Source organism: Mustela nivalis (assembly GCF_964662115.1).
Source record: "Mustela nivalis genome assembly, chromosome: 14".
NCBI lineage: Eukaryota > Metazoa > Chordata > Mammalia > Carnivora > Mustelidae > Mustela > Mustela nivalis.
In genome coordinates, this window is record NC_139033.1 from 343050 (window position 1) to 368340 (window position 25291).

The 25291-nt window shown below is 54.5% G+C and overlaps 1 protein-coding gene and 1 long non-coding RNA gene across 2 annotated transcripts in view; both read right to left on the minus strand.

Moving 5' to 3' along the window:
* Window positions 1-12677, minus strand: part of FAM222A (family with sequence similarity 222 member A) — a 53355-nt gene extending 40678 nt beyond the window's left edge. The window contains exon 1 of the mRNA XM_082699607.1: window positions 12545-12677. The gene's annotated coding sequence lies outside the window, so the exon portion shown is untranslated. The remainder of the gene's footprint in view (window positions 1-12544) is intronic.
* A 1361-nt stretch (window positions 12678-14038) lies between these two features.
* On the minus strand, window positions 14039-18033 carry LOC309848256. The gene is made up of 3 exons (XR_014302926.1): window positions 17893-18033; window positions 15335-15524; window positions 14039-14737 (listed from the first exon to the last, which is right to left on the minus strand). It is a non-coding gene; the product is annotated as an uncharacterized lncRNA (long non-coding RNA).
* Window positions 18034-25291: the final 7258 nt, after the last annotated feature.

Here is a 25291-nt window from a genome sequence, read left to right on the forward strand (position 1 = left end):
AGAGGTTCTAGAACACAAGAGCAGGCAAATTATGGGGGAAGGTGGCAGCTGGGAAGATGACAGGATCCCTGGCCAGTCCCCTGGGGGTGGCGGCAGACCTCTGTAGAGGGCTCAGGCCTCCCCGGTCACACAGGGTGGCAGCTGGCAGCATCCCCTCCCCCACTGAGCACCACACAAAGGGGCCTCTATTCCCCTGCTCTGAGCATTTATCCTTGGCCGGCTGGGCCACACCGCCCTCCCCACTCTGCTGGCAGCCCTGCCTGGCCCCGGCCTACCCGGGCCTATACAAAGGCCGGTGTGTCCCCGCCAAGCCAGCCTGGCCTTAGAAGACCCCGTCTGCAGGGAGTGAGAGAGCTCAAAATGGTCCTGGGGCGGGTGCCTAGTGTGTGGCAAGGCCTCACATCCAGGCCACAATGGGGAGGCAGCTAGGAAGGCAGGGGAAAAAGATTTCGGAGAGAAAAACCTGAACGTGGCTCCAGCTGCCCATAGCTGTGTAATCTCAGATTGGTCTGGACCTTGATTTTTTCATCTGTACAATGGAGACAATGACCAACTTTCAGGGGCTCAGTTAGGTGATATACGGCCTAACACAGTCAGCACCTCAGGGCCAGATTAGAGGCAACAGGAGGGGGTGGGGAGCCTGGTGGGCCCAACTACCAGGGTGGGAGGGGGCACAGCACCTGTGGTAGGCCCCTCCATCCTCAAGACCCACATATTTTGGTGCTGACCCTCAGGCCGGGTGCACCCCTGCCTGAGCCCCGCTGCAGGGGGTGGATGACAACAGTTACTCCTGATGAAAACACCGGCTGTGTACTAGGACTTTCAGATCCATCACCTCCTTTCAACCCTACTGGCATGATGACAGGGTGCAGCCAGGTGGCGTAATGGCGACAGGCTCTGGAGCCAGAGAGCCCGGTCCAAATCCCCACACCACTTCTGGCGGTGAGACTCCTCTGGCCCCGCTGGGGACAAGGGCAGGGCCCAAGCAAGCAACAATCCAGTGGAATGCCCAGCATCCTCAGCCTGGGGCACAGTCCCAGCAAGCCTGAACTCCTCATCACCAAGCTATAAGTCCTAATTCACAGATGGGGAAACTGAGGCCCAGCTGGAGAGCCAAACATGCCTGGTGTGCAGGAGGCAATAACCCCAATGGATCATTCCAGGAGCAGGACTCAGGGTGCGAGGCTAAGGCTGCTGGACTCTGACTCCCCCTTTTCTGCTAGAGGATGCTGCAAACACATTTTGGCAATTTTGCCCCATCTTATAGCCGTCCTCAGCTCAGTGGGCTGGTGGGCTGCAAGACCAGTGGAGGGTGGGACAGGAGAGCAGAGCCTAGAGCCTGACCCATCCCCCTGGCTGACCCCCAGGAGCCCTCACCCTGCCTCACCAAGTCCCCCTTCTCTTTCCCCGACCCGCACGGGGCAGCCAAGTGAGCAGCGGAATACCAAGTAATTAAGTCAGCTTACACCATCCAGGCGCCTAGGAACACTGTGGAGTTTCCCTTTTATGTTTATAGCAATTGTATGAAAATGTGCAACATGGAGCGGCACCAGCTGACAAATGAGACGAAACAGACAGGATTCCGGGCCGGCTTTTTTCCGGGCCTGATTGGCATTAATTGTGAGCGTTTACAAAGCACAACTCGGCGCCTGACATTTGCTTCAAGCGAACATTTCCTTCTAATAGTTTTAATGATTACAACGGGAGCTGGTGATCACTGCCGGGCAGGGAATGGGCTGCCTGGTGCCTGGCCTGGGCTCCCGCCAGAGGTCTGACCAGGCTGTGCTTGCCCAGGGCCCAGGGGTCCCACTTTCCCCTGCTACCTGTTGTGGGAGGGCTATGCCAAGTACCAGGCCTGGGGCACCAGGTCCCCTGTGTGGGGCCTGGGTGCAGGCACACACTGAGCCCCCAGCTCAGAAGCTGACGGGGGAACCCCCAGGCATGGTGATCCTGGGTACAGACCTGAGGCAGAGGGAGGGCAGGGGAAGGAGGAAGAGCCATGGGATTTGGCTGACCTGGCTGTGAGGCTGGGGGGCCTAAGGTGCCTCATCTCATGACATGGGGTAGGAAGGACCCCACAGACGCTGGCAGCTGTGTCTTTGCCACATGACCCACCCCCACTCCAGGCCTATCCTCCTTCACCTAGGACATGAGCATCAGGGACTTGGTCAGCCAGTCACACCTCCATGTTCTGGTCCCAGCTCCACAAACTTGGGGGAGCCCCTTGGTCTGAGCCCATTTTCCTCAACTGCAGAACAGAGTTCAGAATGCCCACAGGCTACAGACTGGTTCCTGGACTCCAGCAGAAAGGGTGCAAAAACCCTGAATCTCTGGCCAGCCAAGAGCCTGTGGCCCATTTCCTCCTGGAGAGTCCTCCCAATACCTCACCCGCTCACATGTCCACTCAGTAGACCTCAAGTGTCCTGCTTAGGAACCTGGGAGGAGGGGCACCTGGGTAGCTCAGTTGATTGAGCAACTGACTCATGATTTCCACTCAGTCATGATCTCAGGATTGTGAGATCGAGCCCTACAACGGGCTCTGTGCTCAGCGCAAAGTCTGTTCAAGATTCTCTATTTCCCCGCTCCCGCTCCCTCTGCCTCTGCCTCTCCTCCAACTCAAGCACATGTGCACTCTCTCTCTCTACACAAATAAATAAAAGCTTAAGAAAAATAAAAGAAAAAGCCACCTGGGTGGTTCAGTCAGTTTAGCATCTCTACCTTCGGCTCAGGTCCTGAGATTGAGTCCCACATCGGGATCCTTGCTCAGCGGGGAGCCTGCTTCTCCCTCTGCCCACTCCTAGCCCCGTGCTCATTCCCTCTCTGACAAATAAATAAAATCTTAAAAAAAAAAAAAAAAAAAAAAAGAGAGAGAGAGAGAGAGAACCTGGGAGGACATCACTAATAAATGCAAAGACCCTCCCCTGAGGACAAGTTATGACGGTTTGGGAGGCACTTGGGATGCATTATCCTACTGACTTCTCCTCATTCTACAGAGGGAGCAACTGAGGCACAGTGAGGGAGAAATGAAGTCTCCCAGATGGGATGAGTCCTCGAACCCTGGCAAGCTGCCTCAGAGGTGAGTCCTCTCAGACCTATCTGATGACCAGCCAGCCCACTTGAGCCCTGTGTGGAAGCACCCCCCTTCTGAGGGGCAGAGGAGGGCTGACCCCACAAGTGGGGGGTTCAAGTACCAGCCAGGCTGGCAGGAGGCCCAGACCACCCAGAGGAAGGGAATCTGTAGGGCCTGGACAGCCCCCTCCTGATGGGCTGGAAATAGAAGGGGGTATCCCTCATCTGTGGGCCCCACAACACCACTCTTTCCCACATCTCCATCAATGTGGGGCAGAGCCGCACTCCATGACAAGTCCTGCTGTAGAGACCAGCCAAAGAGCATCAGTGAGGTGGCTGTGAAAGGACAGTGGGTCCTTGGATAGCTACACAGCATGTGCAAAGGCCCGGAGCTGTGGAAGACCCCTGGGGATTCAAAACGCTGGCAGTTTGCAGAGGCAAACTGAGTGATGATCAGCAGTCCCCCTTGTCCCCCCACCAGCCCCCTGACTTTGCCAGGCCCACTCAGCAGGAAGCCCCCGGGATGCATCCCTGCTCTGTGCTTGGCTCCAGCCACCAAAACCTTGGCAACCACTCCATTTGGAGTCAGTTTGGGGTGTGGGGCAGGGAGAATTTTTTTTTTTAATGGGAATTTTTTTTTCCCTTTTGCATATGGTGGCACAGATGGGCCCATGATCCATAAAAACTGTTTGCAATTAAACTCCCACTTTGCATGGCTGGATTTGTCAGTTGTTTGAACCTCGAGTGTGGGTTCCACACAGACGGGGAGATGGGATTCAGGGCAGGGTGGGGCTGGATACTGCAGGATGGGCGGAGGCCCAGGAACCTGCTCTGGGCGTGGGGCCCAAGCTGATGCGGTATCATGACAGCCCCACCAGCTCCCTCTCTGGGTATCCCCCAGCCCTCGCCAGGACTCGGAGTGTGGCCAGGCAGCTGGGGTGGGGCTTGGCAGGGTTTCCCAGCCCGGTGGAGACTTGGCCGGTGCTAGGTGCCCCGGCTGCGGGGGTAAAGAAGGGGGAGAGAGAGGAGCTAATCACCCCTCAGCCCTGCCAGAGCATGGGTCTGGGACGAGGACAGGCAGGACGGTGGCCGAGGCAGTATGAGCCATCACGGGGGGGGGGGGGGGGTCCAGCAAGCAGAGTGCAATGGCAGGTTTGAGGCTGAGAAGCCAGAACCACTGGCCCAGTTGGCAGAAATGTCTAGGATGGTGCCAGGAAGAACTGCCAGGAGCCAGCAGAACTGGCTCCTTCCTCGTCCCCAGGGGAACTGGTCCAGTCTCCCTAGGTCTCTGGGAAGCAGGCAGGGAAATCAAGGCAGACACTGAGAATATCTCAGGGGCCCAGGCTGCCCTTGCCGAAGCAATAGGCTCTGCTTTTGGGAGTTTTTTCGGAAAGATTCTAGAATGGGGGCAAGGGGCCTGCACCCCTTCTACTACTCTTGGCCTCAAAATGCCAGCCTACCCTGCCCCTTCCTACCCCCCCAGCTGCCGCCCAGGGATGCTTGCTTGTTTGGGTTCAAAAATGCATCATTTGGCTTTGGGAAATCCTGAGATCGCTAATAATTGTTCCCCGATGAAAAGCAATAAGGCCCCGATACCCCCTTCCCCCGCCCCTTCCAAGCTGGGAAAGAAAAGTCATAAAAATAGCTTGTTATCTCACCTATTGAGGCTCCGACTGGATGTTACTGCTAATTGGGTATAACATCCTTGTCTTGTTCTCTCAGAAGCTAAATCAAGAAAGCGCCACCGCTGCGCACTAATTATATCTCCGGCCTGCAGCCCGCAGCTCGTCTCTCCCTTTACGGAGTTAAAAAATGGTCACGAACCCTCATCTTTTATCCCCCCAAGCACCGGGTCCAGGCTGCCCACCAGGCGTGAACAGCTTGGGGGAGAGGCTGAGGTGGGGCTGTGGGGATGGGTGGCAAGGTGTGGAGTGCCGACAGCGAAGCCAGGGCCCCGGGTATTGGCCTGGCTGGCTGCCTCACTCCACCACCACCCCAGGCCTCTGGTCTCTCTCCTCCACGCAGCTGGGCCTCCTGGGAAGTCGGGAGCATGTCAGCCCAGGGAGCATCCATTCGCTTATTCATTCAACACTGCTTCGGGCTAAAGCTTCTGGTAGACCAGAGGTAGCCCCAAGCACCAGCTAACCCGCCCTGGGTTTGAGGAAACACTGAATGAATATACCAAGATGGGCCAGGAGCATTCCTCTGCTGAAAGAGCTGCCACAGTTCCCTACCATGGAGTCCAGAAGCCAAGACCAGCCCTGGCTCCTGTCATAGTCCCCCATGTCTAGCCACATTATAGGACCCTCAACCCACACTAGGTCACTCCTGCCTGCCTATCTCTGAGCTGCTTCTCACGCTGTTCGCTTCACCCAGAAGGGGCTCCACCCCTTTCTTAGAAGGACCAGCTCTGCCTGTCAGAAGCCTACCAGGGCTTTAACGACACCTCTTCCAGGAAGCCTGCCTTGGCTGCCTGCCACACTTGAGCCAGCTTTAGGCTGTGGACCTTGAGATCTGAGTGTGAATGTCAGCATAGCTGCTCATCAAAGTACATTACCCTATTCTGTTTAATGGCTCTGAGCCTCAATTTCCTCATCTCTAAAATGGGTTAAGATGTCTTCCTAGAGGAGCCAAGAGGCACAATGCAGTGCTCTGCAGAATGATGAATGAGAGGGTATCTGTGAAGGACCAAACTCTCAGGAAGAGCTCAGTAAAGGCTGTTATTATTATGCAGGTGGAATGCTTTTGGAATCCACCCAGAGCACTTGAAATGAGCATGCACTGGGCCACACAGACATAGGTCTCTCCGGGAGCTGGAGGAAGGTAACGGGACTCTTATACTTCAACAGCTCCTTCGACCGCAGAACCACCTACATCCACGGAGAAGACCCCCCAGTGTCCCTCATTCTGCTACCATATGGAGATGAGCCGGGAGAGACCTCTGAGCTCATCAAGGCCAGGCAGGCAAGCAGGCTTCAGCTCACAGGCCCCACTGATTGATTGGAGCTGCCTGCCCAGAGCCCTGGAAAGAACCCAAGGTCAGGGGAAGAACTCAGCAGGGGAAAAGGGCGGCAATTGATTGGCGATGTCTGCCAAGGGCACAGCGGTGGAAGGCAAGCCAGGCCTGCCACAGATTTGCCATCCTTGACATTTTACAGAGGACACAGCTGAGGCAGGGCTGGGGTGGGAGGTAACTTGAGCTCAAGGTCATGCATCTCATAAGGAAAACAGCTGGCCTAGAACTGGGTCCCCTAGGCCCCTGCCCTAGGATCCTAGGATACTCTCCGCCTGCCTTCCTTCCCAGGAGGAAGACAGGCAGAAGCTAGCACGGATAGCCAAGGGGATTCTGCTGATCTGCCAGGGTGCCCCGGGCTGTCATTTTACCTTGCTAAGCCTCAGTTTCTTCATTTACACCACAGGGATAAAAATACCCTTCCCACAATCATAGGAGGATTAAATGAGAGAACAAAGTGTCAAAGCAGGAAGCTTAGTCTGGGGCACAGCAGAGGCTGGCAGTGTCCTGTGAGCCCCATAATAGGCAAAAAGGGTTTAGACAGAAATCTCCAAGGCTGGCCATTGAAAATCCCTCCTCTTCCTCCTTCTCCTCCAGGGAGCCCTCCCTGGTTCTCCCAGCTGGTAGTAATGGCTTCTGCCTCTGATTTCCTAGCCTGCTTTGAGAAACTGGAGCCCCGAAAGGCAGGGGCCATATGAAGCCTGTCCACTGCAGTCCCCCTACCCCTGGCATGGTGCCTGCACACTGTGAATTCTTGTACTGTGGTGACCAACCCGCTGCACTGTGATGGGGGGTCTGAGGCCTCACCACCTTTTAAGGCAACTGGGCATGCTCACTTCTGTGTCCCCAGCACCTGGCAGGGAGCCTGGCACAGAGCAGTGAGCTCTCTGAATGAACGGGTGAATAAAGAGTAAAAATAGCAGGTCCTGTTTACTGCCCGCTCACTATGGGCTCCTGCCAAGCCTCACAGCTGCCCTCCGACATGGACCCCTGGCCCATGTAACAGATGAGGAGAGGGAGGTCACACAGACGCTGAGGGACAGGGCCAGGCTCCCAGTTCAGGTCCCAGGGACTGCAGGCTGGAAGGCTATGCCCCTCCACCTCTCGCAATGCCAAACTCAGACCTGGCCCTGTGGGGAAGCTGCCCTTGCCTTGGCAGGGGATCCTGGAGCAGACAGCTGGCTGCTGGACTGCCCTCCTCCTCCTCTTCCTCCAAGGGAGGCCCCTCCTCCCCACAGACTCCGGGTCATTAAGTTCTGCATCATTAAGTCCCCATCCCCAGGAGCCTGTTCAAAGCCAGCCTCGGCCTTACTCCCTGACCTCCCAGGCCTTTGTCCCCTGTGCCCTCTGCACAATGGCAGGGGCTTCCCAGGGCCCCAAACAGCTGCTGTGGCTGGGATGCTGGTTTGCTGTGGGGCTGGGGTGACTGGTTGGGGCCTGTGCCTGAGCCCACCCACTTCTGAAGGGCTCCGACTCACCCGGGGAACTCTGCACACTTAAACGCATCCCACCCACAAGCCTGGGGGCAAACTGCCAGTACTTCCTTCAACGAATGAGAAAAGTGAGGCCCAGAGAGGCAAAGTGACTTGTCTGACGGCACACAGCCGTGAAAGTGCAAGAGCCCAGGGTTCAGGCGCAACTCCTAAGGCCCTGCAAAGGTTGCCAGACTGACCTCTCTGCACCCAGATTTGCTGGCTTCAGGTTGTTCTTCCCTAGACACATCAAGTACTTACTTAGCTCAGTACTTGAGGCCCAGCACACTCTTTTAGTTTTTCTCCCTTTACCTCTTCCCTATTATAAGCTCCCACTGCCCTTCCTGGTCATGTCCTGGAATCTCAAAGTCCCTCTGCCAACATCATCATCATTTACTCCACATGGGGCAGATCTACCCAGTCCTCAAGCCCAAGAGCAAAAGCCCCCTCTGTAAGGAAGCCCTCCATGACCAGCTGCAGTTTTTCCATCCACCAGCCCTTCCTCTGGCTCTGACCAGAATTCGAGTTAACTGCAGGCTCCTCTTCCTCCCCATGGAGGCTGTGGGCCATCTGATGGCTTAGAGCCCTGCCACACAGACAGTGGCCAGCAGGGTGCCCTTGCCCAGCTCAATGCCTGATCCCAAGCGGACCCAGGAGGTGGGGGGGGGGGGGGGGTAGCTGGAGCCCCAGGCTCACTCTTTCATTGGCTTCTCACTGGCCATGTTGCCTTCCGCACTCCCACTTCTGGCCACCAACGGACTTCTTGCTTGTGCGCCTTCCTGGCTCTGTGACCTTGGGCAGGGAAGTTAACCTCCCTGTGCTTGTTTCCTTCCCAGTAAAATGTAGTAACAGCGCCTGCATTCCTTAAGGCGATGACATACATCCCAAGAGGTACCAGACAGGTGACCTCCAACCCAGGAAGGCTCACCGCTATTATTTCTGTCTACACCTCATCCGGGGACCAGCACATGAATTGGGGGGGGGGGGGCAAAGAGACCTGCAGTTCCAACCACTTATTGCATATATGACTCTGAGCTGGTAGCTCATTCCTCCAGGCCTCTATTTCCCCATCTCTGAAATGGTACTAACTCCGCCCACACGAGCAACCGCAAGCCCGATCGGAACCTCTCTTTTGTTCCAGGCAAGCAGGAGGCACTCCGGTATTTCTCAAGTAACGAATCAGTGGTCCAGGTGTAAGGAATCCATCCCCCTACCAGCCTCCTCCCCGCCCACCCCAGCCTCCAGAATTCCCTTCCCCACCCCCAGCGCGTGCAGACTAAAGTAGTCATTAGGCAGATTTCAAAAGATGTCAGTAGCTTATAATTATAGTCGACATCCTTCTGAGATAAAAGTGATTACCTTGGATGCAAATCACTTAGCAACCAATCAGGGCGGTGGGCGGCGCCTGCGGAGGTGACCGGCCCGGCGCGCAGCCCTCCGCCCGCAGTTCGCCAGGCACCGGAGGAGAAAGCGCACAATAGCTCTTGACACGCAAATGGGTTAACACAATAAAGGCGGCTCCGGCCGCTGCTGGGGGAGAGCAGCAATTCCCGGCCCGCGGGAGGTAATAAAGCGGCCCTTTTGTGCGCGCCTCCTCGTTCTCACCCCCGCCCCGAGCCCAGAGGAATCGCCGCCTGATTGAATTACGGTTCATGAATATGAGCTGCTCCTATTGCTTCCTCCGGTTTGTGAAGGACTAGAAGATGGAGGGGGGCGGGAGAGGTTTTGGGGGGCGGCAGGAGGGCGCTGGCCAGGGCCCAGCCCTGTAGGAACTCAGGTAGGAGGGAGCCACGTGTGCTCACCACGTCGGGTGCCCTGTGTAGGTAGGTGGGAGACCAAGTGGAGGGTGGCTGTAAGGGTCTCTGCCTACCCTGCAGTCTTTGATCTTTGGCTCCAGGAGGGACTGGGCTGAGTCATTCGAGGCATTGTTCTGAGGATGAGGCTCAGAGAGGCAAAGCTGCTCACCCAAGGTCACACAGCCAACAAGGGTGAACCCATTCCATCGCGTGGCTCTTAACCATGAGCCACTGCCCACCAATGGGGTTTAAGCAACCCAGCCCAGGCCATGGCCAGAACAACTGTGAGGCTCAGAAGAGACACGGGATGGGGGAACTTACGAGCTTAGGTGGAATTAGACAAGTGAGATAAGGATTACTGGGGTGAGTGGGAGCTAACCTTGAAAGAGGAGACTGGTCAGGGTTACCATCCCTGTTAAAGAGCCCTAACTGGATCCTGTTCCCTGCTTCAATCTCTCCCATCCCACCTAAGTCTCCAGGGTCCCTGCTTCCTCTCATCCAGCACACCCCAGCACTCATAGACCACACCCAATGCCCAGTACATGCTCTGCACTCTGTCTGGTGGATTCTGTTTGGTCCCAAGAGTCCCAGTGCACCCCTCCCAGAGGGCCCTTGCCAACCTTCAGACTGGTCAGGAGCCACATCTACCAATGTTGCTGTTGACCCATCGACATCCTTGACTTCTCTAACAGGGGAGTGTGTATCTGGAGGGTCCCTGAGGTGACAGAGTGCAGTCTCAACCCTCCTGGTGGGGAGCTAGAAGGGGCATCTCTCTCAATGCCTCCCCATGAAACGATGGGCAGGTTTCATGGCCCATCTTACTTCCCCCAGTGCAGGAGAAAGGGGGTGCCAGGGGTGAGGAGAGCAGGCTGTCCGCAAGGCCAGCAAACAAGTTACTACTCAGCTCAAGAGTATCCAGGATTCAAACTCAGGTTTCAGTGTGGGAAGGCCTCTTCATGGCCAGACTCCCTCTATAGCTGACAGCTCACCACTCTTGTGGGGACCCTGTCCAACAAGTGGTGTAAGGCTTCCTCTCCCCACAGGGAAGGGTGGGAAGACCTGGGGACTTTGGTGCTGGTGCCGAGGCACTTCAGAACTGTGGGGCTGTGCACCTGAGACTGTTTTCCTCATCTGTAAAATGGGCCACCACGTGTGAGCCACTCTGAGTGGTAACTGAGCTCCCCCTATGCAGTGCCTGGCAAGCGGGGAGACGCCGGGTAAGCTGGCATCCCCTCCTGCTCGTCGCCGGATACTACTGCCAAGCCCAGGGAAGGGAACAGAAGGAATTGCCCAATTCTGACAGCCTTTCCCTCCGCTTTGGCTGTGAAAGTGTAAATACTCCGAGGAGGACCTCCAACCGCCTGTGTTTGTGGAGCTCTGGCGCACACTCCAGGGTTTGTTTCTAAACTGGGAAGCTTCGAGAGGCAGCGCAAACAGCCCTTCTGCCCACCTCTCCCACTTCTCCCCCCGCCCCCATCTGCTGTTGCTCTGTCCTTGGAAGCCTGTTTAATGACACCATTTCAGCTGGAAATATCATCTCCCTGCCAAGCCCCTCAAAGCAGCTCCACTGATATTTATTGACCTGTTAATCTAGCTAGAGAGCCTGGGAGTAGAAGAGAAAAAATGCTACCTGCATCCAGACTGGGGCCTGGCTCTCATAATAACCCCACACACACTTCCCTCTGCTCTCACCCCGCCCCACAACGAAGCAGTACCACGGTTCTCTAACCTTTACCTCCAAATGCGATCACACCACTTTCACCCACATCCGACAATAATAGCAATTGCTGGAAGGAACTCAAGACGAATCGAAGAACCCAGCAGCAGGATACTGGCTGGGGGTTTTCTGGGCCTTCACAAGGCACAGGGCCAGGGCTAGGGCATTGTGAGGGGCGGGGAGTGTGTGGCAGAGAGGGCCAGTGCCTGAATCCCATCAAAGCTAGCCCCTGGCAGGGACACACTTTTTTCAGACCTTGGCACTGACGGGACTGACTTGCCCTCCATTCATTTAATGAGCACCATACTGTGCTTGTCAGAATCATCTTAAACAGCAAAAGGAGAGCGGGGAAGACAGGAGTCCAGGCTTGGCCAAGGCCCTTCACCTTGGTGTTGTGCAGCAGGGGGAACCCCTGGACTTGAGGGGTAGCAGGCAGCAGCTCCTCTGTACCTTCCCTGCACCTTTTTCCTGAGCGGAAGTGGCTTCTTTTGGGGGGGACCTCTAGGCCTCCAGGGTCTCTCTAGGGACCCTGGGAACTTCAACCTGCTGGCTGGGTTTATAATGGGGTTCGAGGAAGTCTTCTCTGTTGCATCCCTTTTGAAAACACAAAGTTGCTCTATTTGGCAGTCCTGAGCCCCCAGGCAGTGCCAGGCTATATGGGCAAAACGGAACACCTGTCCTTGGGGGGAGGAGCATCAGCAGGGACAGCTGGCACTGCTTCCCTCCCCCACCTCATGAAGAGCTGGGGATTTAGGTCAGAGGACCGCAGTTGAGGCTGGGGGCGGGGGTAGGATCTGCCTTCATCCCCTCATTACCCAAAGACATCCAGGTTACCATGACCCTGCTCCCTCCGACCCTAGGTCAATGCAAGTCCTGTCGCTACGGCAACCCCAGTGAGGTCAGATGCCTGGCAGTGACGTCAGGCTGTGGCCCCACTGGGAAACCCACCATCCCCGTGAGATTTTTGGAGGAATGAGGGCTGTACGGGAGACCCTGCTATGATCTAGCATTGGAGGGCACAATCCTCAAACGCAACCACCTGCATGGCTGGGACTCCACAACCACCGCTAAGTGGATGTCCCCTGAGGACCTAAGAGGCTGCTCGGGAGCACCCCAAGGGTTCCATCCTGGATACCCTCCTCCTTGGCCCTCCAAGACGCGGGAGTTCCCTGGGAATTTTCGCAAGATGGAGCTACTACCTTTGTCTGTTGGCTTTAGGGGTGGGGTGACCTTTCCTCTCTGGCATACGCCTCACCCGAGGCTCCGTGGAGTCCCCCAACAGGCTCCCAAGCTCCATGCCGGCCGCTTGGCCGGTCTAGACAAGTTGTGTGTGAGCGGGAAAGGGCGGGGGCAAGAGAAGGAGCATCGCTGCTTCAGGATTCCCAACAGCTCAGGGCCCCTTTATTTCTGATCCGGCCGCCCCGACGCCAGGGAGTGCCCCCGGCTCCAGCCCGGAACCCCGCCCCGCGGAACTCACCAGATCAGCCAGGCCGTTGAAGGGCACCAGGTCTCAGCGGCGACGACTCTTCGCTCGCCGGGTCGCAGCCATGCAGAGGCGGCAGAGACTGCCTGAGGGAGACCCCCTTGGGGGCCGATACCTTTCTCCGAGTGAAAAGGGACGCTGTCCGTGAGGATGATCCAGGCACCGACACGCGCCGTCCGAAGTCAGGGGTGGCCGGTCTCTCCGCTCAGCGTGGGTCGTACCCGCCCAGGACCTGGGCCGTTCGGGCGCTCAGGTGGCACATCCTCGCCGGGGCCTGTGCTCACCACGTCCGGCGGGCGGCGCTGCGCCTCCCCTCGGGGTCCCGCTCAGGGCTGCAGCTCTGCCCGCGCCGCTCCCCGGGGCGCCCTCTCTGCTCGCGCCAGGAGCCCGGCGGCCACGGCCCCTCTCGCCGGCCCCAGCTGCAGCCTGTCTTTGTTGCTTCCTCTCGCTCGACCGCCCGCCAGAGGCTCGCAGTGCCCCGGTCCGCCCGGGTGTGTGAGGGGGGTCGTCTCCTCCGGGGTTGCACGCACCTGCAGCGGCCCCGGTTCCTCGCCGGGCAATGCACCGACCCCCGCAGGTTGCAAAGAGCGGCGACGAGAACGTACTGGCCCCTCCTCCTCCTACTCCGAGCCCTGGGTGTGGGGGGAGGGGAAGCTGGAGAGTGGCGGCAGCGGCGGCGGCAGCGGGCGGCGGAGGCTCGGATGGCAGCCCAGGGGGCCTCGGCGCCGCGAAATAACCGGTCCGGGTGGCGCAGGGCGGACGTAGGAACGGCCCAGAGCACGGTACACCGGGCGTGCGAGCTCGCAAGCTGCAGCAGGGGCGGCGCGCGCCGGGCTCTCACGCGCCCATGGCCCCTGGCGGCGCGCAGGGGCTCCCGGGGCTCAGCCTCGCGCCGCCTGACGCGCGCCGGCGCTTCGCCTCGCCTCGCCTCGCCTCGCCTCGCCTCGCCTCGCCTCGCCTCGCCTCAGGCCCAGGTGCCGCACGCCGCGTCCCGCAGGTAGCGGGCTCGGCTCTTCACCTCACTCGGCTAGAGCACGCAGCCTCTCCGCAGAGCCGCCGGCTCAGCAGTACTGCCAGTTGCTCCGCTCCAGCCCGACTGACAGGCGAGAGAGCCGGAGCGGTCGCGGCGTTTCGCCCCCCGCCCGCCCCCTGAGGTCCGGCCCAATCAGCGGCGGCCGAGAGGCGGTTACCAGGGTGACGCGGCGCCGCGTCCTGCGGGGGGTGGGGCCGGGGGCCGCCACGCGCGCTTTTCGCGGCAAAATTCAAAGGCCGGCAGGGCGGCTCTCCAACCTCCTCCCCCAGGCTGGGGCGAGGCGGGACCTGCCTCTCGAGGACTGCAACTCCCGGCGTGCAGCGCGCAGACGCCGGGCGGAGGGGCCCCGACTTGGGGCGCAGAGCATGCTGGTATTTGTATTCCCTTTGTCGGGACCCCGAGTTGGAAAAACCGGTATTTTTTATTGAGCACATATTTGAGGCAAGACACTCTGCTAAGAGCATTATCTGCATTGTTTCTTTTAATTTGGAAAACAATCCTATGAGGAATTTGTTAAAGATAATAAACTAGAACTTATGTAACAAAGTACTCTAATGTTCACAAGCTGGTAAGATAGGTATTATCACCTCTATTTTACAGATGAGAAAACCGATATGGTAGGTACTATTCTCCCAGTTTATAGAGGAAATTGAGGCTAAGATATATGAAGTGACACTCTGTCCGGAGTGCTATGCCCCAAGGCATATTTTTGGCATTGAACGATTTTTGGCATCACAGTTGAGATCATGCACCACGAACTATATACCCCGGCACTGTGCTGAGCTCTTCACAAAGTCCACCTCATGGTATCCACACCACAGATATGGACGGCAGGTCCTGGTATTCTCCTCCATTTAACAAACAGGGAAACTGAGGCACAGCATCACCTGGTACCCAAATTTTGACTCCATCAAACTGTACTGCACCTGGCCTTTTACTTACTTTCTTTCTTTCTTTCTTTCTTTGCCTTTTACTTTCTAAGCAGTTTCATAGGTTCTCAACAGGTCTGTCTGACAGCCCATGGGTGGCTTGCTTAGCAGTCCCATTTTATAGCTGGAGAAACTGAATCCTGGGAGGGATAGTTCTCTCAGTTGCCATGTGTCCATTCCACAGCAAGTTGGGGAGCCAGCTTTCCAGGAGAGACTTCAGGATCCCTACAGTAATGCAAAGCCGCAGCCAGAACTCCTCTGAGCACGGTCAAGCTATGTCCATGTGACCCCGTGGGTGGGATTCCATCCTTGTCCTTGCTAGCTATTGGCTTTGGACATGTACCTTCATGGCTTTGTGCCTCGTCTCGTGTCTGTGTATCATAATGCCTATCGGAGGGGGTTGTTGTGTGGACAAAACGTTATTGCTGGAAAGGATTCAGAACACAGTAAGTGCACAGTAAATGCCAACTGTAGTCATCTAGACCTGGAAGGCTTTGAAGACCCTTGTGAGTGTACCCAGTGAGATGGGCTGCTTATACAGGCTGGTGGGGATGGGGGCGGCGGGCACGGGTTGGCTAGCCTACTTTATGCCAGCCAACCTCCCCCTATCCACAGCCTGAGAGGCGCCCGTGGGGGAGCTCCAGGGCTGACCAAGTAGGCCACCCCCTGTCTTATCTAGGACAGGAGCTGGCCCTGTTTCAGGCCCTCGAGCGGCTGCCACAAGTGCCATTCCCAGCAGCTCCTGGTTTTAGGGTCCTGCTCTAGTTCTCCTGGGCTGTCCCACCCAACCCTCTTGGAGTTGGGGTGGGGGTGGGGATTTACCTGTGAACTTGATCCCATCCCCGACTGCTTCCTCTCTCACTGCTCCAGGGGCCAGCCACCAGACCTGTTAGTGACGTCAGGGCAAGTTGCCAGGGCAACGCACTGGGTGGACCCAGGGTGTGGACAGGTGGAGAGAATATGGGGCAGGACTCAAGCCAGGTGCAGGGACAACATGGTAACAACCAAAACCCTGTGAAGAAAGGGCGGGAAGTGGAGAAGAAGACTGTGGGGCCAAACCATCTATTTTCCTAAGTTTGGGCTTTTTTCCATCATAAGTTGGCTTGGACACCTACTATGTGCAGGGCACATGCTCAGTGCTGTTTATATCATGTATTTCTACCTCCTTTTACCTTCACAGCACCCCTGGAAGGTCTATTCAATTACAGTCCACATCTTACAGCCAAGGAAGGCCATGTGACTTGCACAAGGTCACACAATGACAGAACCAGGTCCCAAATGTCCGAGCCCCTGATCTTGATTTATTGCACCCTGTGCCAGCCACTAATTGACAGGGTGTGGCCTTGAAGGCAGGATTCCTCTCATCTTTGGACCTCAGTTTCCTCTGTTGTAAAATGGAGTGTGGGACATACAACCCAGCCCTACCAATCAGGCTGTTGCGAGCTGGCGCCCCTCCCTGACTTAGTGGCTTCCAAAGGTTCAACTGTGGTTCCAATGTCCAGCCAGGGGTTTAGAAGGTCTCAAAGGCCCCTCTACCTCCAAAGGTCTGTGAGGCCATGATGAGCTAGTGGTGGAATTTCAGGCAGAACAGGCTGGAACGTAGCTCCGCAGGTGGACAGCTCCATCTTGCAGGTGCCTCTCACACCCGTCCAGGCAGGTGAAGGGTCTCAGAGATGCTCAGCTGCAGGCCTTCACATATAGCCTCCCACACTCATACAGTGCCCATCTCCCTGAGTTCAGGCCTTCCTATCCATGCCCCCTGGCTGCCCAGTTCCCAGCCTTGATCCAGCCTCCCCTTGCTGTGGTCATGTGCAATAACTCTGCATTATGTAAATGGAGACAGTGTCAAGATAGATTTGCCACGGTCCACGGAACCACTAGGCAGGCCAGCGCTTGAATGTTGGCTCTGGCCAGGGGTTCAAGAGGCCCTGAGGGGGGTTGGGTGACAGAGAACACCTCAGTCCTCACTGACCCTGTATACCTCCTATGTTCCCGTCTTGCTGAAATGCCTGCACATCTTCCCAGGTGTCTCTCTGACTTCCAGTCCTTTACCCATTCTGTCCATTTCAACTAGTTGACTCCCCCCAGGTAGTCAACTCTTGCTCCTCCTTCAGATTTTAGCTAGAGTGCCACTTCCTCTGGGAAGCTTTCCCTGACTACCGCCCTCCAGGCTGGGGCAATTCCCCCTTCATATAAGGGTCCACTTATTGGACAGTCTTCCTCACCAATCAGAGGACTCTGAGAGGGCAGGGGCTGCATTTGAACTGTGTTAGCCCTACCACAAGCCTGGTATACAGTCAGCACTCGATATTAAGTTTTATTGAATTAATCTCTGAATCAGTGAATAAATATGGCTCAGGTTTTCTTTGTAGTGGAGAAGCAGGGAGAGGAGGAGGGGGTGGAATCAGACCAACTGGGTTTGAATCCTGACTCCAGCCATGTGACTCATTTGTTCTGTGCCTTGATTTTCCCCATCTGTGAAATGGGGTTAATTGTCACATAGACAAGACCCTCAAGGGGTCTGGAACCTGAAACTTTTGCTCCCACCCTCCCATGTACGTAAGGTTAGTCATGCCCATTTCCTCTTTAACTCTGCTCATTCATTCATTCATTCTTTCAGCATTTCCTAAGTGCCTGCTCCGTGCTAGCCACTAGGGATTCAGCAGTGATCCAAACACAGTCCTTGACCTTGTGGGACTCAAGTTTCATGGGGGGACAGATAAGACAACTAGCAGTTATCATCTCAGGTAACAGGAGGAGGAAAAGCCTGGAGCAGCCACCTGCCCCAGCTGGTGGGTTGGGGATGGTGGAAACGCTGATCAGTAGCCCTGTGAGAAATGAATAGAAGGTAGCCAAGGGGAAGGATGAGGGGAAGAGTGGTCCTGGCAGAGAGAATCACCAACACAAAGGCCTAGTGTCCCAAGTGAGGGGGATATGAATGCCCCAAGAGTGGAGATGGTCAGAGTCTGAGCTGGCCTGGGGAGGAAGGTGGGGAGGCAGAGACTGATTTTTGTCCTGGTTGGGGTAGCAGGCGTGCCCTAGCCTCCCTCTCCAGCCCCCACCTGCCTCACCTGCCCTTGTTGCCATTATCTAGGCCAGAGCCTGGAGGGAGCCGAGCCCCCATTGGTGCATACCATGTAGGTTTTTCAGAGATAATTTAATCAGAGCTATTAATAAGCAGAAAAGAAAGAGCGCTTTATGCTCCTTCTGGAGAAAAGGGGAAAGAAGAAGCACGTGTAACCTTGTTATTCACCCAGCCCTGCCCCCCAGTACCTGGAACCTCTCCCTAGGGCAGGCCCAGGGAGATGGTGCCAGAAGCCCAGGAGATGGGGGACGAGGAGGCCCACAGAGCCTCAGGGACCAGCCCCTGCCACACTTACCTCTAGCCAATTTGACCCTCTCTTGATCACTGGCAGGTGCCAAACTCTTTCCCTGATCCCTTTGCCTAAACTCTACCAGGAATACTCTTCCTTCCGCTCTTTGCACGACCTTAGTCTCAGCTCAAATGTCACCTCCTCTGAGAAGCCCTTCCTGACCACCCCATCTACAGTTATTCTCCCCAGAGTCCCTTCCTTTGCTTTCCCTCTGCAGTGCTTATTATTGTCGGCAACTCCCTGGGCACTTGTGGGTTGACTTGTTTATTTTCTATCTCCTGGTCTCCATGGTCAGCTCTGCAGGGGGTGGGGAGGACTGCTGGGCATCATCTTTGGTGCTGTACTGCCACTACCTTGCACACACTAGGTTCTGGGTCGATATTTGTGGATGGAATTGGAGAAGGTTCAAGATGCCTGGGGAGTTGGGATAGCCACCAGAAGGTGGTGGGGTCCCTTCCACTAGGAAAACCCAAGAGAATCTAGGAATTGTTAAATCCCTCTTATTTCACCCCTGGGGATCAGGAAGCCCAGAGAGGGGAAGGAAGTTGCACAAAATCATGCGGTAAGTTTGGACCAGAGGTGGGCCTTGAGCCCAGAGTCCTCTTGGGGCATCCAGTTTCATCTGAGTCTCAAGTCGAAGGGAATTCTGAGGCCTTACCAGGCCCAGAAGGGAATGAGTGCTGTGCTGCCATCAGTTAGTGATGTCAGCCGAGTCTGGGGTTGGCTGTCGGGGGTTTGGAAAGAGCACTGGACTGGGAGTCCAGGATTTCTTTCCTTCAATCAGCACCACTAGCTTGTCATGGGACCCCTCGGGACAAGCCAGGCAGCTTCCCTAGGCCTCAGTTTTCTCAACTGAAAGTTGGGACTACTTAACCCTGCTTATTTCAAGGAAGGACCAGAAGCATCGTATGGGCTCTGCAAAAGGTCATCAGTGATGATTAGTGTAAAAAAAAGAGGCCACAGTAACAGGGATATGCATCTAGTGAGGCCCCGCTACGGACCAGGCACCACCCCAGGTGCTTCTCATCTGGGATCTGTAAACCTTGCAGCAAGCCCATGAAAGTGAACCTCTGGCCCATGTTACGGATGTGGACCTTGAGGCTGGCATCAGTGGCCTTGCTGGAGGTGGCATGGAGCTCCTGGGTGGGCGGCACCGAGATCTGAACCCTGATGGGTCTTTGTGATAGCTTTCTGACTTAGTTGAAGGCCTTAACACGCAAGAAACAGTGACTGGATGTGGGGGTGGTCCCCATGTCCCCCCACAAGGTCGATCTCTGCTCTTCTGGCCCCGCTGGGCCGGGTTCTCCCAGGCTCTAGGTGGCAGGGAGATTTCCAGAGGATTAAACCCAGCCTATCCTGCCTCCCCACCCCACCTCAGCCTGGAAAGGCCAATAGGCCCTCCCCCAAGACTGCCCAGCAGCTCTCCTTTTGTATAAAAAGTTATTGACTTATCAAGGTTAAAATACATTCAGCGCAGGCCAATAAAACAGGGATACGGCCGCATCCCGGCTGTCACGCGCGGCCTGGTTTTCATGGCAACAGGCTCTCTTCTGCACATGAAACGGTTCAGTTGTGCAAAGTTCAGGCGTTACATAAACAGGGAGTTAACAACAGCCGCAGAAATCAATGTCTGGCCAGGCATGGCCTGGGGAGATAGCATTGATTGGGCCCTACGCTGTCGCTGTCGATACGCCAGGTCTCTGCTTCCTGCCCAGTTGCTTTGGGCTCTCTCCTGAGGCCCCAGCCCCTGGCTCAGGGCCAGAGAGCTCCAGAAAGGTGCCTCCGCCCTGGCCATAGAGCCCCTTTCTGGCTGGGATCCAGCAGGGAGGGGATCTGTTAAGCTGTCTGCAGCTGTTTCATAAACTATTCTATGGCTCAAAGATGCCATCCCGTTGCCTTAAAATAAGTTCACCCTATTGTTAATAGGAAAAGCATCTCTGCCTTTTGAGCCCTCCTTGAGACAAAGGACAATCCCATTGTCCCTGTGTTTAGCCGTAAAAAACCAGCCATATGTCAAGATGTGCCCCAATCGGGTCAAATGGATCAGGATATGAAACCAAACTGGCTGGGTGACCTGGGATAAGTCACTTGACCTCTCTGAGCCTTGGCTTCCTGTTTTCTAAGAGTAACAGCACCAACTTCATGGGGGTAGGGAGGAAGAAATGAGGGGACACGTGTGAAGCCCCTCGCTTAGGGCCCGTGTCAGGAAGCTAACCCGCCATGTCTCTCTTCTACTATGCATTCCAGCAGGTACCTAAATGGGGTAGAAAGAAACAGGGAACTAGGAAGTGATATTTGAGCTCCAATCCCAGCTCCTCTGCTAGCTGTGTGACCTTAGGCAAGTCATTTGAGCACTCTGAGCCTGGGCATTCATTCCCTTATGTAGTATGGCAAAGGTGCCTTTGCAAGAGTGAAGAACAAAATAAGCTCACTGTTCTGGGCAGGCAGAGGTGACCAGTAAAGCGTCATCAAATCAGGTCCTTCCTCCAGTATTCCAATGTCAGATATACCCACCCTCAGAGAATGGAAGCTCTCATGGAAATTTCTCTCAGGAATGGGAGGGTTCCAGAGGAAAGAGTTATCTGTCCCATTTACTGGAATGTTCTTAAGGGCAGGAGCCAATCCTTGTTCATCTTTCCGTGGTCAGTGCTCGGTGCAAAGCCCAGGTCTATAGTAAGATATCTGTGCGTGTTTGTTGAACGAAGTTAAGCTTATCCCAAGAGCTGACTAGGCCTTCTCTATCTGGCATGGGATAGCATAGAGACAGCAGGATGGCTAGGATGGTTTAGGATGGGTTTGGAGTGCTTCTTGCCACACTGGGTATGGCACAAACATCTGTTCATTTGCACCAGTAAGATGTCAGGGGCTTGTTTGTTATAGCGGTAGTGTTGCTGTTACAAACTCATAGGACTTCCCAAATACAAACACACCAGCACAGTCCTCTCCAAGCCATGAAATGTTATAGAGCTGAGAGAGGGACCCTTATTTAATAAAGCAAGTGCATGAATGGAAGAATCCAGGTAGTGGATATTGAAGTGTTTGTGGTAAACGTCTTTCAACTTTGCTGTATGTTCGAAATGTTTCATCATAAAATGATTGAAAAAAATATCTATTCCGATAGTTTCTAATTTTTCCTAGAAACCTTAGGGCTTTAGGAAGATGTGTCAGGGACCACTGGTTATGGTGGGGGAGGGCAGAGGAAGCTGGAAAAGGGAGAGCCCCAGGGTCCCCGCTATCATCCTCTGCCTCACTCACTTCAACTAGAGCTCGGTCCATTTCTTCTCTTTTTCATATTGGAGTTCTGCGTGTGATTTTCATTCAAGGAAAGGTTTCCACTGTTCTGACAATAGAAGCCTGAAAGCCACTGAGTTCAATCCTCTGGGGTGATTGATGGGGAAATCAGGTTCAGAGCAGGAAGAGACTTATACCAGATTGCACAGTTAGCCGGTGGCTGTGTAGAAATTCACACCCAGGTCTTCTGGTCCCCAGGACATCATTCTCCAAGGCTTTCTGGAAATTCTATGGGGATTCCAACCCTGGGGACTGCTTGGAGGCAAAGAGGGCAGGTGTGGCACTCTAGACAGGACTCCTTCATATCCTGTACCCTCCAGCTAGAGCCTTCTGCCTTTGGCTATGTTCTATGTTGGGGTCCTAGGTATTTGACCTAAGTGTTCTGCAGGTGGGGAGTGACCACTTGGGAGGTAATGGAGGGGGACACTGAAGAAGACTTCAGTGGGGCCAAGAGTTTCCTGGATTGGAATCCTCCCCTTCGATCCCTGCACCACCCCCTTCTCTCTAGCTGTGGTGAGATGGATGGGGAGAGTCAGGGCTGGGACAGACCACTCAGGAATGATGGATTTGGGCCCTGACCAGAAGCTCCCAGGGTCATCTGGGGCCATGGGCAGAGGTGAGAGTTCAGCCAGCGAGGGGCAGGTGGGTCAGTAAGGGCTAGGGAGTCAGCTTGGGGGTTTGAGGGCTAATAATGGAAGGAGTGGGGTATACCCTAATCCCGGAACTCTTCTAGTACCAGCTGTCATATTCATTCATTCATTCATCCATTCATTCATCCATTCATTCATTCATTCATTCTACTATTACAGCATGCCAGGCTTAGGCGGGGCACTGGAATTCCAGGATAAATGGGCACCATTCCTGCAGGGAGAAGGGCAGCAAGGCAATGAACAGTACAACCTCACCCTGCCCTAGCGAATGATCAGTCACATGTCCCTGGGCAGGTCCCATCAGCCCTCAGAGCATCAGTTCCCCCTCTAGAGAATGAGGATAATTGTAAGTCCAAACAGAGAGCCTGTGATGCAGGGGGTACAGAGCTCGGTGCAGAGAAATGGTGACCCTCCTCCCCAGGCTGCCGATCAGAAGAGAAGTGTCAACCTTGCCCATATGGACTGTTTCCAGGAATCATGGGCATGGATTCAAATCTTTTTTTTTTTTTAAGATTTTATTTATTTATTTGACAGACAGAAATTACAAGTAGACAGAGAGGCAGGCAGAGAGAGAGGAGGAAGCAGGCTCTTGAGGAGCAGAGAGCCCAATGCAGGGCTCGATCCCAGGACCCTGGGATCATGACCTGAGCTGAAGGCAGAGGCTTTAACCCACTGAGCCACCCAGGTGCCCATGGATTCAAATTTTAACTCCACATAGTAGCTGTGTGACCTTGGGCCAAATCACTTCCCTTCTCTGGACCTTGGTTTTCTCCTCTGTAAAAGAAGCATAGTATTAACAGTAACTTCTTTATCTGATGGTTGTGAGGTTTCAATGAGTTAGCATATGAAAGCATAGGGTCACCTGGCTGGCTCAGTCAGCAGAATGTGCGCCTCTTGATCCTGTGGTCATGAGTTCGACCACATGGGCGTGGAGCCTACTTAAAAAAAAAATACATATATATATATAAAATGTAAGATATATTTATATAAAATATATTTGTATTTATTATATATTTATATAAATTTACATTTATATATAAAATATATTTTATATAATATATGTAATATATATTATATACATATAAACATATATATGTATACAGAGAGAGAAAGAGAGAGAGAGAGACTCTGGTCTATTACAGCAATAATAACACTATTGGACTATTGGTGAATATCAGCCTAGTGCTAGGGGAGACCTTGCTGACAGTCTAAACCTAGCCTGGTGTCCAAATGCCAACTCTGACCCATCTGGGGGAATGCCTAGAGCTCTGGTTTGGACTGGCTTTACCAGCCTCTCCAGGCTCAGTGAGAACAGTACCACAATAGATTAGCAATGCCTGCCATGGGCAAGGATGGGGAGACTGATGAGAGGCATGCCTTCTATTAGCCATTCCCAAGCCCTCCCCTTGTACAGATGGGGAAACTAAGGCTCAGAGAAGAAAATAAGACTTGCTCAGGGCCACACAAACAATCACAGACATGGTTCCTGTGCCCGCCTTCCTGATTCCTCACTGGGCCCTGGTCTATGTCATTTAATCCTGTGGAGAAAAGTCATTATTTCTCCATTACATTTCTCAGCCTGTTTTCTGGAAGGGAGTTAATTGATTTAAACTTTTCCAGGATGATTCTCCCTCCTCCACCCCTCCCCTGGGCCCCCAATTCTATTACCGCTCTGCCTCTCGGAAATGAGTAGGTGGCATCTGTGAGGACAGGCACAAAAGTCTCTAGGCAGGGCCTCTAAGTGGGTGTGAAGAGTGTGGACCTTCCCTGAAGTTGAGTCTTCTGGGGACCTCCAGAGTTAATGACAGTAACTGCCAGGACCCGAGTATGTGGTGTTCTTTTTCCTCAACCAGCTCCTGCTTATGCTGTGTGCTAGGTGTGGCTCAGAGTACGTGGCTGGTCACATCTGCCTAATTTACAGACAGGGGAATGCAGGCACCGGGATGGTCCCAGAACTGGGATTCAAACCGAAGACTGCCTAGCCCCGAATTCTTTGTTCTCTCCTCTCTCTAATCACTGCCTCCTTTGCTCTGTCGAAACTCAGTCACCCTAAATGCCCTTTCAGATTCTCCCTCCAGACCCATGGGCTTGGTTGAGGGGTGATCATTGACACGCCACTGGATGGATAAGGAAATCGAGGCCAAGTTGGGGGCAGGTGGTAATGGATCCTGAGCCACATGGCAAGTGCGGCCAAGACTCCGTCTTCATCTGCCCCTGTGGGGAATCAGCAGAACAAGAGAGGCTCAGAATAGGGCTGGTATGGCGGTCATCCTGGCTGATTCATCTTCCAAGCTGCAATATTTATTCATGCACCCCATTTAATCAGGATATGCCGTAATTAGCGGCAGATTTGTGCCTCCTGCCTGTGGTATTATTTATTTCAGCTTCTGGGCAGCCACTTCCCTGGTCCCAGTGTGCACTGGGCCTGGATTTCAATCAGATGGGGCCGTGGCAGAGCAGTCCCGGGGGACCTCATGGCAGCAATGCCCCCCTCGAAATGATAAATGAGCCCGCAGACAGCTGCAATGTTGCCCAGCTGCTCTGGGGGGTGGCGTGCGTCGGGGAGGAAGGGGTGTTCTCACCAGTCCCAGGATCCTGTCACTGAGGACCTTCTCCACCCCCAGTGCCAGACCATAACCTGGCATCCCCATCCTCAGAAAGAAACAGCCAAGAGAGACAACACCATGCATGCCCCACCACTGTCCTGCTTCTGGGGTCCCAGGGCTGGAAGGAAATTGGAAGAGCCACCTGTCCCTATTGTTGTCTTGGTTACCATTTTTACCTTGGCATCTCTTGGCCTTGACAGTGAGGAACACACTCTTCTCCTTGCAGCCCCCATGACTCAGAAATTCCTTCTGCTGTCTAACTTGAGTCAAGGTAAAAGAATCTGCAATGTGGTCCCCTAGATGATCCCATAAATGCCCCCCTCTGTTGCTATCTAGAAGGAGGCAGAAGATAGAGAAAGGATAGGGAGTGTGGACAGGGGTTCTTTGGGTGCTCAAGGGATTGGAACAGAAATAAAAGCTTGCCTTTATTGATTTGGCCTCCTGTGTTAAGGTCTTTATGTGTGTTTGGATGAGTTTCTTAACCTCTTGATGCCTGTGTTTGCTCAACCATAAAATGGGGATAACAGTGGGAGCTACTTCCTGTGATTGCTGTGAAGGTTAAGAGTTAATACACTCAAAGCCCTTAAGAAGTATCCACCACACAGTAGGTGCTCAGTTATTGTTCACTCTTGTTATTACCTGGTGATTATTACACTAACCTGACAAGCAAGGTTCACACCATTTTACAGATGAGAAAACCGAGGCCAGTAGCCAGTGCCTGACCCACGAGATGGCTGTCGTCATCCTCATTTTTCAGCAGGGTTGGGGGGGCAGGGTCTGGAACACCAGGGACGCCCCAAGGTCTGCATCCAGCATGGTGAGGGCTCTGTGGATGGTCCCCACCCCTGCTTTGCCCTG